This window comes from Macaca mulatta, chromosome 15 (assembly GCF_049350105.2).
Source record: "Macaca mulatta isolate MMU2019108-1 chromosome 15, T2T-MMU8v2.0, whole genome shotgun sequence".
Taxonomy (NCBI): Eukaryota; Metazoa; Chordata; class Mammalia; order Primates; family Cercopithecidae; genus Macaca; species Macaca mulatta.
The window spans coordinates 11,952,487-11,967,882 of NC_133420.1; the positions used below are offsets into that span (position 1 = coordinate 11,952,487).

At 42.9% G+C, this 15,396-nt stretch overlaps 1 pseudogene; it reads left to right on the top strand.

The window, feature by feature from the left end:
- Window positions 1-2,066: 2,066 nt before the first annotated feature.
- Window positions 2,067-8,529, top strand: LOC106996237 (uncharacterized; annotated as a pseudogene).
- Window positions 8,530-15,396: the final 6,867 nt, after the last annotated feature.

Sequence of the window (15,396 nt, forward strand, 5' to 3'; positions counted from 1 at the left end):
CTGACCTTTCCCAAAGCCCCAGTTGGACACAGGGAAGCATCTCCAATTTTCCGCGGGCCAAAACAGAGTGCTTTATTAGTGCCCTAACCTGCTCATCCACATTCTTGTGATTCTCTGTAAACAGCCCCTCCATCCACCCAGCTGCTCAGGTGAAAATCTCAAATCCTCCTCCAGTCCTTCCTCCCCGAACCTCTCATGCAGCCCTCTGCCTTCCTAGGACACTGAGCACCCCTCACTCCCAGCAACAGCTGGGGTGCTGTCTGAGTCGCTGCCACCCACTTGGCATGAAGTGTGACCTCTCGCCCGGTGTGGTGGCTTACGCCTGTAGTCACAGCACTTTGGGAGGTTGTGGCGGGCAGATCGGTTGAGGCCAGGAGACTGGGACCAGCCTGGTCAATACAGTGAAACTAAAATACAACAATTAGCCAGGCATGGTAATGCGTGCCCATCGTCCCAGCTACCCTACCCAGGAGGCTGAGGCAGGAAAATTGCTTGAACCTGGGAGGCAGTGGTTGCAGTGAGCCAACATCACACCACTGCATTCCAGGCTGGGCAACAGAGTGAGACTCTGTTGCAAGTTAAAAAAAACAAAAAACAAAAAAACCCAAAAAAACACACACCAAAAAACCATAAAAAAACAAAAAAAAAACAAAAAACGAAGAAGAAGGAGAAGTGTGACCTCTCTGAGGCAAGGCAGTGTCCCACTCTGATTCACTTCCATGTGCAAAACAGGACCTGCACCCTGAAGGCACTCACTCAGGGAGGCTGCTGGGATGGGTGGATGCACAGTTAAGGTCTTCATGGTGGCTGGGGCTGACCCCATCCCCATCGCTTTTCCCACAGACACCTGTACACTCATCACTCCCACACTCTGAAAGCCTGGCCCCTAATCTGATTTGCCTAACAAGCTCCCCAGATGAACAACACATGCTTCCCTACCTCTCCCCTGCTAGGGCCCCACCGTGTTCTGGGATATACTCAGGGATCAGGAGAACAAAACCTCAGGGAGTGAAAGGACATTCCAGGATGCAGGCCTCTGCATCCCCCTCCATGCCCTCACCCCTGCCTGACACACCCTCACCCCTGTACCTGGCCAGCTCCTACCAACCCTTAAATTCTCACCAAGTTCAGTGGTGGCAGCCACACCCTAAAGTGACTGACTTCCCAATAACCTATGCCCTTGCATAGTCTTCCTGACCTTGGGTACGAGCAAAACCGGTGACTGGCTTCTAACCCATAGAGCCTGGCAAAAGCAATCGGATGTCACGGTGCATCACCTTCGCACACTAGAGGGGAAGGTTCCGCCTGCAGACGCTCCAGGAAGGAGATGCTGTGCTGAGAAAGGACCTTTGGAGGGGCTCCCGTAGGCAAGGAAGCAAAAAGCTGGGCCCTTGCCAAGCGGGTCTGAGGAAATGAATTCTGTCAGTAACCTCAGTGGACCTGGAAATGGATTCTGCCCTGGTGGAGCCTCAGATGAGGATGCCTCCCAGCTGCTTGGCGTGAGATCCCAAACACAGGATGCGCTAAAATGTGCTCAACTACTAGCTTGCCAAAATTGGCTTAAATGTGTGTTTTGTTTTAAGCTTCTCAGTTTTTAGTTATTGCCTACAAAAGTGTTAAAATGTGAGACAATAACTTAGGTCCCCTCCCCATCACACATTCTTCTTTCTGGCATTCATCACAATTCTACTTATTGATTTAAAATCTCCCTCTTGACTGGGTGCAGTGGCTCAGGAGTTCCAGACCAGCCTGGCCAACATGGTGAAACCCCATCTCTACTAAAAATACAAAAATTAGCTAGACGTGGTGGTGCAATCCTGTAATCCCAGCTATTCTGAAGGCTGAGGCAGGAGAATTGCTTGAATCCAGGAGGCAGAGGTTGCAGTGAGCCGAGATGACACCATTGCACTCCAGCCTGAGTGACAAGAACAAAACTCTGTCTCAAAAAAAAAAAAAAATTGTCTCTTGCCACTAGCATGAAGGTCCCATGAGAATAAAAATGGAAACTCTTGCTCATAACAGTGTCCCAAATGCCCAGCACGGTGTAGTTCTAGGGCAGTGGGTCGATGGTGGACACTGCTGGTTGGAGGACCCAGCTGGCCCTCCCAGCTGCCTTCTCCCTGGTCAGGTTCCATTATAGAGAACAGAATAGTTTCTTGCCTTTCCAGAGTCCCTCTTAGTGGGGATCGGCCAAGTGACATTGTCTTGCCCCGGGACACATAATTGGAAGTTGGCTGAAAGGTTTCTAGCCGTGGTGTGCTGGGGTGATTTGAACCAGGACATGAAAGCTGACCATCCATTGTTCAGGAATTCTGCAAGTTGATTGTTCAACACATTCAGTACTTAAAAATATCAAATAATATGAACTCGCAAATTAAAAAATGCATTAGACCAGATGCAGTGGCCCACGTCTAACACATTGGAAGCCTGAGGCAGGAAGATCACTTGAGCCCAGGAGTTCAAGACCAGCTTAGGCAAAAAAGGAAGACCCTGTCTCCACAAAAAATTATAAAATTAGCTACGCATGGTGGTTTGTGCATCCAGTCCTAGCCACTCAGGAGGCTGACGTGGGAGGATCCCTTGAGCCATCTGTTCAAGGCTCCAATGAGCTATGATAGTGCCACTGCACTCCAGCCTGGGTGACAGAGCCAGACCCTATCTCAGAAATAAACATATTTCATATATTAATAAATTTATAATAAATGTATATTTATATACACATTTATGTATTGTAATTATATATTTAGACATAAATACATATTTCTTGCTTTATTTATTTATTTATTTATTTTGAGACGGAGTTTAACCCTTGTCGCCCAGGCTGGAGTGCAATGACGCAATCTGGGCTCACCGTAACCTCCACCTCCGGGGTTCAAGTGATTTTCCTGCCTCAGTCTCCTGAGTAGCTGGGATTACAGGCACGCACCACCACGCCTGGCTAATTTTTGTATCTTTAGTAGACATGGGGTTTCTCCATGTTCTCAGGCTAGTCTCAAACTCCTGACCTCAGGTGATCTGCCCATCTCGGCCTCCCAAATTGCTGGAACTACAGGTGTAAGCCACTGTGCCCAGTCTATACGATATATTTATATATTATAATTATGTATATTAATTTTATATAATTATATATAAATATACAAACTTCCTTCCCTTCTCTTGTTTCTACCTACAGTCAGTCCCATGACTTCAAATACTATCTACATGTAATAATTATAAATGTATATTATATATATACATATATATATATTTTTTGAGACGGAGTCTCGCCCTGTCGCCAGGCTGGAGTACAATGGTGCAGTCTCAGATCACTGCAACCTCTGACTCCCGGGTTCAAGCGATTCTCCTGCCTCAGCCTCCCAAGTAGCTGGGCTTATAGGCACCCACTACCACGTCCAACTAATTTTTGTATTTTTAGTAGAGACAGGGTTTTGCCATGTTGGCTAGGTTGGTTTTGAACTCCTGACCTTAATTGATCTCCCGCCTCGGCCTCCTAAAGTGCTGGGAATACAGGCGTGGGCCACCTTGGCCAAAATATTTTTCTGTTTACAAGCATTTTACATGAGAGGAAAGTGCAGAATAAATCATCTGACACTCTACTGTAAAAGAAATCTTTGTGCCTCTCTTCTTTTCATCTTTCCTAAGTGTACATATTACCAAAATGTCTTTAGGTTGAGGTCCCTCCGTGAAAACTTTACAGGGTATTGTGTCCTCAGCCACCCTCCTGTCTTTCTCTAGTCGTGGAATTTTAAAACTGTCTGGGGATGACCCAGGATACCCACAGTGGCCATGTCTATTGGAGGGTCTAGTGACTATCAGCCCCGGGGTCATCTCATCGCCAAGGACAGCCTGAGGTAGGGGGTAGAGTCTCTCAGGGGAGCAGCTGGATGCTCTTGGCCTTGGAGGAATCTCTTGGTATAGTTTTATCTAACATGGTGACCCCTTGGGATTATTAAAATTTTAGGACATTAAAATGAATGGACAATTCAACGTAATGTCATTAAAGTTAGGTCATTAAAACTGTTCCTCCAGCAGGAGCTTTTATTCCTCGGAGACACATTGATGGTCTGCCAATGGGATACTGATATTGAGAGGAAAAGGCAGAAATGATTTCTGCTCTCTAGATTGTCTCAGACTTGTGAAGAGAGAAAAACTGTCCCAAAGGACAAGGAAAACCCACCCCAGAGAGGATGTGCAACAACCTGAACATGAAAATGCACTGAAGGCGCACAGGAGGACAAAGAGCAGTGCCAGTGCCTCCTACGTGGTCACTGAGCACTTTACTGAACAGGATGGGTGTGCCGGGGGACTAGAATGGCTGCCGTGACACTTAGAAAGCTCTGTGTTGGAGTCAGCACTGCCTCTCCCTGAGTTTGTTACCTTGAAAAGGCTTGTCCGCTTATTTGTGTTTCAGTTTTTCATTGACTGTAAGATACATTTTATCAGTACAGTTTGAAAGATAAACATACTATTTCCAAAGAGGCAAGGTAAAATGGTGTATTTTATTTGCTAAAAATTCGTATTTATTTCTTCCCCAGAGTGAGTGTAGTAAGTTTTAAAGGTCTGTTCTTTTTAAGGGTAATTTCAAATGGAATTGTAGGACTTAGCTTTATCAATGTTACTGGTGAAATAAAAGTGTGATAGATAAATTGATCATTTACAAAGATTCACCAAAATGTCAGTTTCCCTCTTGTAGCATGGTGAAGAATTAATGACAGTGGACACATCTGTATCCTCTTATCTGGATATTCGAGGGTTTTGTTTTGTTTTGTTTTCTTTTGTTTTTGGAGACACTGTCTTGCTCTGTAGCCCGGCTGAAGTGCAGTGGCGCCATCTCTGCTTACTGCAACCGCCGCCTCCCGGGTTCAAGTGATTCTCCTATGTCAGCCTCCCGAGTAACTGGGATTATAGGCACCCACTACCACACCCAGCTAATTTTTGTATTTTTAGTAAACAGGGGGTTTTAGGCCTGACACAGTGGCTCAGGTCTGTAATCCCAGCCCTTTGGGAGGCCAAGGTGGGCCGATCATGAGGTCAGGAGTTCCAGAGCAGCCTGACCAACATGGTGAAACCCTGTCTCTACAAAATATACAAAAAAATTAGCTGAGCCTGGTGGCAGGCATCTGTAATCCCAGCTACTCGGGAGGCTGAGGCAAGAGAATTGCTTGAACCCGGGAGGTGGAGGTTGCAGTGAGCCAAGATGTTGCCACTGCACCCCAACCCAAGCGACAATGTGAGACTCTGTCTCAAAAAACAAACAAACAAACAACAGAAAGACGGGGTTTTGATATGTTGGCCAGGCTGATCTCAACCTCCTGACCTCAGGTGATCGCCCTCCTCAGCCTCCCAAGCTGCTGGGATTACAGGCATGAGCCACCATGCCCTGCCCATTGTATTTTCTTTTTATTCCCTAAATTTTAATATGTTTGAGTTTGTCTGTTCCTTTATCACTGTTTTCTTACATAAAAGAAATTCTGCCTAATCCTTCATAAAAAAAAATCTTCCTGTAACTTCTGAAAGTGTTCCGGTTTTATCTTTCATATTTGAATGTATAATAAGTTGATTATGGCTCACGGAATAGAGAAGAATGCAATGCATTTTCCCAAGTAGATGCCAGCCTGGTTTGCCTCATATTTTAAAGTGCATGTGATTTCTTTTTCTATTCTACGGTGCCTACTCTATCATTCCTTAACTTTCCATATAAATGCTGGGTCATTAAGACTTTCTTTTCCCTTGGTCTGCTTGCTCATCTCTCTGCTAATACTGTGCTGTCCTGAATATTTTCGTTTGAAAATCTTAGAAGTATGTTAGACAAGCCATCACTCTTTTTTTAGATGGCTAAAAATCATTAGACATTTGTCATTTTTACTACGTGTGAAAAAGTAGTTTTTCTTGCCTAAAAACAACCTGATTTGGGAATTTATGTGATTTCATAGGAATAGCATCTGGAAGTGATGACATTAATGTCATTTTTAAAAACGTGTGTCGTATTTCCTCTTATTCTTTTCTGCCTTGACATTGTGCAATAGAAATTTTTAAAATTGTTCTATTAGTATTGTCAAATATCAATTATTGGTTTTATTTACTACTCAATTAAATTTAACGAGCCTACTCTGTCTTGGTGTAATCACATGGAATGGGCTCAACTCCCCAGTTAACAAGTGACAGCACGTGTAAAATATTGTCTACCAGGGAAACTCATTGAACACTTAGTGTTCAGACAGTGTTTTGGTGTCTGGTTCCCTAAGCACCACTGCAGTGACACAAAATAATAGACCTTCAGCAGAAAAAGTTTTGGCAAATACATTGCATAAGCCATTTACATGCAGTGAGTCATTCTTATTAGGGTTGGTGGAATCCCTTTCAAAATGTAAGTTACTAATACAAAGATGGAACTTTGCGAGCAGACGTTTTTAAGAATAAGTAGTCTCAGGACTGATAATATTAACTTTCTTATGCACATCAGGTAGGACTTTATTATGACAGATACTAGAAATGTACAAAGTGAAGTTAAAAGGTAACTCCTAGCAGCACATCTTACTCCCTGGATTCTCTAATAAGATGGGTGTTTCTACTTTGCTGTTGCCTTTTTGAATAGTTAGATTCTAGCATTAGTACTGCTGTATGGGAGGGAGTATGTGTGAACAGAGTAAGAGTTGTGACAATCAAGGCACAAAATAAATGCTTGGAAATTTTAGAATCATGCAAACAGCTTATGGATTGAGTACAGATTCCCAGTGCTGTCAGTCTCACCCATCCTTCTATCCCCATGTGTGGAATGTTCTAGGACTCCATGGCTTTTGAGGATGTGGCTGTGAACTGTACCCAGGAGGAATGGGCTTTGCTAGATTCTTCTCAGAAGATTCTCTGCAGAGAAGTGATGCAGGAAACTTGCAGGAACCCGGTTTCTGTAGCTGAGAATGACAACACATTTCACTTAATTACAGAAGTATTTCCCTATCATCAGTGCTATTTGTGATTTGGAATGTGGCAAGGGAATGATTTGGTGAAGAAATCAGGCATGGGCACTGTGTACAATGAACATTAAATCTAGTAATGTTTCTATAGTTTGTAATAATTCATGATAATTTTGTGGGTCTGTATTTTAGGAAACAAATGGAAAGACCAGAATATTGAAGATCACTTCGAAAAACCTGGGAAAGAGATAAGATAACTTGCACTGAGAAGAGGAAATAAAGTCCTCTGAAGGAATCTTAGCTTGTCATGAACTTAAAAACAAGCGATCAAAACAAATGAGAGTCACTTGAAATTTATTTCTTTTTAGAAAAATTTCACCCGAAATGCAATGTACTTCAGTGTAGCAGTCAGTGTTTGGAAAACAGTTTACTTGAAAATAATACTACAAAATTGTGTACATGAATGTTACTAATTTGGTCATAGCCATGCAAGTGGTAGCTGTGTTTTCAGTAGTAACCCATTTACTTTCAAATAATTCAGTCATGGCAAAAAAAAAAAAAAAAAAAAAGCATTTTCCTTGGTATTGGTAGCAGTGTAAGTCCAAGACCTATTAGTAAGTAGAAAGTTATTAAACCAAGCAATAATTACGTGCTTTACATTTGTTTTTACAGAAATCATATGATACAGAGACTGTGTGAAAGCAAAGACGGTAGTCAGTATGGACTGTTGTCAGCCAAATTCCAATGCTTGATCTGAATGAGAACATTTCTGCTGGATTAAAACAATGTGAATGAAGTATTTGTGGAAAAGTCTTTGTACGTCATTCTCTCCTTAATAGGCACATCTTAGCTCACTCAGGATACAAACCATATGGAGAGAAGCACTATAAATGTGAACAGTATGGGAAACTCTTCATTTCTGTTCCAGGTGTTAGAAGACACATGATAATGCACAGTGGAAATCCAGTTATAAATGTACGATATGTGGGAAAGCTTTTTATTTTCTCAATTCATTTGAAAGACATCAGAGAACTCACACAGGAGAAAAACCCTATAAATGTAAACAATGTGGTAAAGCGTTCACTGTTTCCGGTTGTTGTCTAATACATGAACAAACTCACACTAGAGAGAAACCCTACGAATGTAAGAAATGTGGAAAACATTCAGATTTTCTTGTTCTTTTAAGACGCGTGAAAGGACTCACACTGGAGAAAGACCCTATAAATGTACCAAATGTGATAAAGCCTTCAGCTGTTCCACTTCCCTTCGTGACCATGGAAGCATTCATAGTGGAGAGAGACCCTATGAATGTAAACAATGTGGCAAAGTCTTTAGTCATTTGAGTTCCCTTTGTAACCATAGAAGTACTCATACTGGAGAGAAAGCCTATGAATGTAAACCATGTGACCAAGCCTTCAGTCGTCTCAGTTCCCTTCACCTCCACGAAAGAATTCATACTGGAGAAAAATCCTATGAATGTAAGAGATGCGGTAAAGCCTACATTCGTTCCAGTCATCTTACTCGCCATGAAAGAAGTCATGATATAGAGGCTGGGTGTAGTGACTCAGCCTATAATCCCAGCACTTTGGGAGGCCAAGGAATGTGTATTGCTTGAGCCCAGGAGTTCATAACCAGCCCGGATTAAAACAGCGTGAAACAACCTGGGCATCAAGGTGAAACCCTGTCTCTAGAAAAAATAAAATAATGCCAGGCACGGTGGCTAACACCAGTTACTCGGGAGACTGAGGCAGGAGAATGGCGCGAACCCAGAAGGCAGAGCTTGCAGTGAGCAGAGATCGCACCAGTGCACACCAGCTTGGACGACAGAGCGAGACTCCGTCTCAAAACAAATAAATAAAAATAATTAGCTGGGCATGGTGGCACATTTCAGTTGTCTTAGTTCTTTTTCAAGGACATAAAAAGCAACGTTGGGTTGGGGAAAGCCCTGTGCATGCGGATCACGAGGTCAGGAGATCGAAACCATCCTGGCCAACATGGTGAAACCTCGTCTCTACTAAAAATACAAAAAGTAGCTGGGTGTGGTAGCATATGGTTGTAATCCCAGCTTCTCAGGAGGCTGAGGCAGGAGAATCACTTGAACTCAGGAGGCGGAGGTTTCAGTGAGCCGAGACTGTGCCACTGCACTCCAGCTTGGCGACAGAGTGAGAATCCATCTCAAAATAAACAAACAAATAAATAAAGCCCCTTGAATGTAAGAAATGTGGTAAAACATTTACTCTTTCCCATTCCCTCATAAACATGAAAAGGCTAACACTGCAGAGAAACCTTAAGAATGTAGGAAATGTGGCCAAGCCTTCAGATTTTCCTGTTTTGGAAGATTTGGGAGGACTCAGAGTGGAGAAAAGCCTTTTGAATCTAAATTTGTGGTAAGGCCTTCAGTTGTGTTAGTTCCATTTGAAGACATCAGCTCATTCCTGAGAAAAACCCTATGAATGTCCAGAATCTGGGAATGTTTCATTTCTCTCATCCTCACTCAAGGACAAATGAAAATGCACACTATAGCTGGCTGGACCTTGTAAATACAAGAACGTACACAGGATTAAAACTCTAATAGTTTAGAAACTGCAAGAATATTTTCAGTTTTCACATTTACTTGAAACGTCATGTGAAAACTCCCACAGGAAAGAAGTTCTATAAGTGAAGCTTTTCTAATTTGGAAAGCCTAATGCAAATTAGTTATCGTGTAGTGCTTGAAAAAATGTATGAAATGTTACACAAGTTACAAGTATATTGTTTTTTCCGTGACTCATTCTTAAAGAGTCTTGAGAATGCATTTCACCTTGTTTTGCAGGGAAACCTTGAGGTGAGAGTTTTGTAAATGCTCTTTAAGCAGTAGTACTTGAGTTTCATAGATAATGATATTAAGTTTGTTGGTAGAATTTTTGTCTATTCATTTGATAATGTGCTGGATTCATGGTTGAATTTTGATGTTTTTCTAACATGGAGGTAAGTTTAATTTTTTTGTTTCATTATTATCTTTTTTTTGAGATGGAGTCTCACTCTGTTGTCCAGGTTGGAGTGCAGTGGTGCGATCTCAGCTCACTGCAACCTCCACCTCCTGGGTTTAAGCGATTCTCCTGTCTCAGCCTCCTGAGTACCTGGGACTACAAGCGCCCACCACTACGTCCAGCTAATTCTTTGTATTTTTAGTGGAGACAGGGTTTCGCCATGTTGGCTAGGCTGGTCTTGAACTCCTGACCTCATGATTTGCCCTCCTCGGCCGCCCAACATGCTGGGATTACAAGCATGAGCCACCACACCTGGCCAGGTAAGTTTCATTTGTATGTATTGCCCTGTGATTAATGGACCAGTGAATAATGATTGTCAATTGTTGGGATAGTCTTACTAGCCTCATTTGGAAAATTTTGATTATCTCTTGTTCATTATACACATTCCACCTTTCCTTGTTAAAGGAAAAAGTACTCTTGATGTAAAGATGTTTATTTTTTGCTAATACTGAGTTGGTATTAATTCCTAAGTACATAAAGTTTACCATAGAGTATCATCTTGTGAGTTCTTTGCATCTGTTGCCCTTTATTCTTTATTATTTCTGTCTGTTATTTGGATCGTTCACTTTGAATGAAGGAGAGAGGACTGTGATAGGAGGATATGTTGTAACCAATCTGAGGGAGGAAGCATTCAGTCTCTCAGTCACATATGATAGCGTTGGGCTTTTCATCGATGTCTTTGGTATTGTAGTAGATCGTATTACACCATTATGGTATGATGGTTTATATATTGTATTTTAGAGTATTACAGTCTTACCAGTCAGTGTCACATGATTCAGTTCCCTACCAGCCAACAGACAAACCAATCACGTACTCCTGTAGGAACAAAGGAACATCCTCGGCCTGGCGCGGTGGCTCACGCCAGTAATCCCAGCACTTAGGGAGACCGAGGCGGGTGAATCACAAGGTCAGGAGATCGAGACCATCCTGGCTAACACGGTGAAACCCCGTCGCTACTAAAAATACAAAAAATTAGCCGCGCGTGGTGGTGGGTGCCTGTAGTCCCAGCTTCTAGGGAGGCTGAGGCAGGAGAAGGGCATGAACCCGGGAGACAGAGCTTGCAGCGAGCCGAGATCACACCACTGCACTCCAGCAAGGGCGATAGAGCGGGATTCTGTCTCAAAAAAAAAAAAAAAAAAAAGGAAATTCCTCACTTTTTTAATGTGATACCACTCTCTGCTCCCAAGTTAATCCGTGTTTGGGCCTGTGGGAACTTACACCATTCTCCTATATGTAATTAATAACTGATGACTGGTTTTTCTGTTTAGTAGGAGATGTTATGTGTTTAACGGTGCCAGTAAAAGTAGGGTGCGAATTCCTTCCTCACCAGTGGGGTGCATGAGACGGTATTGAAACAATTGACAACACAAATGGAATGGACCAGCCCTCATGAAGGACACCTGCTCAACTTGACCTACCTGCTGTCGGCTGATGGTTCCGTAACACATCAGCAGTCACCTGAGTCAGAACCGTGAGCTGATGATGGGCCTTCCGTTTGGTCTGCACAGTGTTTTGTTTTCTTCAGGTGTTGTCATCTTCTCCCACACTAAAACGCTCTCATCTCCTAGACATGAATGTTTAATTGCACCCCAGCATGACATTGGACCTGTGCTTAGCAGGCGGTTTTGAGGCCCTGGCTTATTAATGCACGGAAGCACAGCAGATAAGCCGACACTTCAGTCCTAATTAGCAAGAATCCGGCTGTATCTCTGTAGTCCCTGCATCTACTCTGGTCACCATCTCTGTATGCTGAGGGCAGCCATGTGAACATTATTAATTATTGTACACTCCAATCAATAGTTATTATGTAGGCAGAAGTAGTGGCCTTGTTTGTTTCTTGTGCTGCTGCTCCCCTTGCCGCTGTCCGCTACACCCTCCTGATCAGGTGTACATCCATGGTGCCTCATGGTTCAGTCACTGATGAGTAATGAAAATGGGAAGAAAGAGTTTGATATTAGCCACTATCGAAGCATATGAAGAAGCATCTCAGCTGCTTGCATTGAAAAATTCCTAGCCAGTGTGTGGGCTTTTCTTATCACTGCTGCTTATCAGCATGTCAAAAGTTGAATCTTCGGATTGCAAGTCTTGCTGGCCTTAGACATAATGGCCTTACTGCATGTGGAGCTAACCCCAGGAAGATGGAGTGACAGTCTCTGGAGGATTAGGTGGTCTCCTCCAATGTGGCTTGATGGGCTCCTGAACTCTTTCCTGTAACTATACAGAGAGTCTACACTGCCAGCGATCGTGTGCCTCAACTCTGTAGATGTAGAAATTAAAAATATTCAAAATATTCTGAAACAGTTTCCATTGAAAGGAAAGAGAAAAGCAGTCAGGTGCCATGCTCTGGTCAAGAGAACTAGTAGATGGCTCACAAGAACACTCTGTCGCTACTGTCTGTGCCTCTGTCACAACAAATATCCTGATCCTTCAGTTTGAAGGGTGCAGGGCCATTTTCCTCCCTTTCCTACTGGTAGTTCTCAAGATAACTGTATGATATGCTGGGAATGCAATATCCTGATAATCTGGTGACATTGGTCAGAACAGCCCAGGCTCTGTTAGAGTCCCTGCTCGAAACAGAACGGCCTTTAACGCTTGTGTCCAGCAAACCACATCGTAGGAGAAAACCCAAGATGAGCTGCTTTCTGGGGTCCCTCAGTTGTAGTGCAAGTGAAGCATTTACAGTCAAAACTCCATCCATCTGCTCTGGATAGCCTTCCTGATCTTGTGGTAGCGGTTCATATTGAATCCTGGACTTCTGTTGTCTTTTGTTTGCTATTTGTAAGTAATAAATTCACTTCATGGAATTTACGTATGAATGTGTTTGGTCTCATTGTACTCAGAAAAGTTGATAGCCATTGCACAGTGAACCCGCTTCATAATTGGTGAAAACACCTATGGCCCCCTTGTGCCACAGCAAGGAGGTTAATTCAGCCAAACATAAACTTCATGTTCGAAAAACCCTGTAGCACAATTATTACCATGTGGGAGGCCTTTAACAATGGTGATGCTGATTTGGAGAACTCTGAAAGAAGAAATTTACACAAATGGATTGGGTACACAGGAGTCCCTCCTAACTTAAAGCAAACCTTGCTCCCCTCTGCCTAAAAAGAGTGGAGAGGCCAAGCACGGTGGCTCAGGCCTGTAATCCGAGTACTCTGGGAGGCTGAGGGGGGCAGATCACAAGGTCAGGGGTTCAAGACCAGCCTGACCAACATGGGGAAGCCACATCTCTATTAAAATACAAAAAGTAGCCACGCATGGTGGTGGGCACCTGTAATCCCAGTCACTTGGGAGGCTGATGCAGGAGAATTGCTGGAACTTGGGAGGCGGAGGTTGAAGTGAGTCAAGACCATGCACTGCACTCCAGTCTGGGTGAGAGGGCAAGACTCCGTCTCAGGGGGAAAAAAAAAGTGGATAAGAACTGAAACAGGTTAAAATTTCACCTAATTGGAAATACAAAGTTTACAAAAATAATATTTCAAATAAAATGCTAAATGAGTGCTCATTGAATTTTATGCCTCCACAAAGTAGGTTGTGAATTAACTTCCACATCTGTTGAAAGCCACCAAAGTTGGGCAGCCTCCGTGTCTGAAATTCACATGTGGCCCAAATAAGAATTATACCTGGGGATACCCAAAAGTTTAAATATGGTATCCACTGTGATATTATGAGGAATTACTGTACATAAAACAGGTTGCCTTCCTTTAACTCTGTAAATAATATTATCTTGCCTAAATTCTCCAAAACGCATCGCTCTGAGTATCCTATAATGGACATAGGTTTCCTGACCAATGAGCAGTAAAAGTAAGTGTGTGCGACTCACCTATGTTCTTATCAAAATGGAAATCTCCGAATCCCACCAGTTAGAACAACATGACAGAATGTCAGATTTTTGGAATATATAGGTTTTCTGTAAGGTTATTAGGTACTGATTCCATTTTTAAAATAGATATCAATATATTTAGATAACCTATTTCTCCTGTGTTTTAGTATCAATAGGTTGTGTCTTTTAATTCATTCAGTTGGTCTAAGTTATAACTTTGCGGTTATGGAAATTGTAATATTCTTTATTATTTTATCATCCATGGGCTTTCTAATATAAAGGCCTCTTTTAATTCTTCTATTATTAGGTTGGTGCCAAAGTAATTGTGGTTTTGGACCGTGAATTTTAAATTTTTATAATTAGACTGCAACATATCTTTATTAATCAAAATAGAACCCATTACAATGGACTGGGCACAGTGGCTCACGCCTGTAATCCCAGCACTTTGGGAGGCTGAGGCGGGCGGATCAGGAGGTCAGGAGTTTGAGACCAGCCTGACCAACATGGTGAAATCCCCTCTCTACTAAAAATACAAAAAGTAACCGGGCGCGGTGGCATTTGCCTGTAATCCCAGCTACTCAAGAGGCTGAGGCAGGAGAATCTCTTGAACCCAGGAGGCAGAGGTTACAGTGAGCTGAGATTGCACCTTTGCACTCTGGCCTGGGCGACAGAGTGAGACTAGGTCTTTAAAAAAAAAAAAAAAAAAAAAAGAAACCATTACATTGAACACATTTTTGCCAAAGAGAAATAAACTTGTTTATTCCATGCTTTCAGGGTTCGATGAACTCTTGGAGAGCATTTTCTGCACCCTGCTGGTTGTGTAAGTGTTTTCCCTGCAAAAAGTTGTCAAGATGCTTAAAGAAGTGGTAGTTGGTTGGCGAGAGGTCAGATGAATATCGCAGATGAGACAAAACTTCACAGCCCAGTTTATTCAACTTTTGAAGTCCTGGTTGTATGACAGGTGGTCACGCGTTGTGGAGAACCGGTCCCTTCATGTTGACCAGTGCCAGCTCCAGGTGCTGCAGTTTTCCATGCATCTCATCGATTAACTTGGCATACTTCTCAGATGTAATGATTTCACCAGGATTCAAAAAGTGTAGTGGATCAGAAGACCGGCAGCTGACCACCAAACCGTGACCATGACCTTTTTTTGGTACAAGTTTGACTTTGGGAAGTGGTTTGGAGCTTCTTCTCAGTCCAACCAGTGAGCTGGCTGTTGGATGAAATCCACTTTTCGTGGCATGTCACAATCTGATCAAGAAATGGTTCAATGTTGTTTCATAGAACAAGAGAAGATGACACTTCAAAAGGATGATTTTTAAAATATTTGCTCAGCTCATGAGGCACCCACTTATCAAGATTTTTCAGCTTTCCAATTGGCTTCAAAAGCTGGATGACCATAGAATGGTCGACATTCAGTTCTTCGCCAACTTCGCGGGTATGTGTAAGAGGATCGAATTCAGTGGTTGCTCTCAATTGGTCGTTATCAACTTCTGGCCCAGAGCCTGGGGCTGAGGCTGCCATGACCACCCTGTTCTCTTCCTTCTGGAGTCCCAAGGAAGCTCCCAGGACTGAATGATCCCCATAAAACACAGTGTACAGGATGGGAGGGCTGGAGGTCAATTACGCC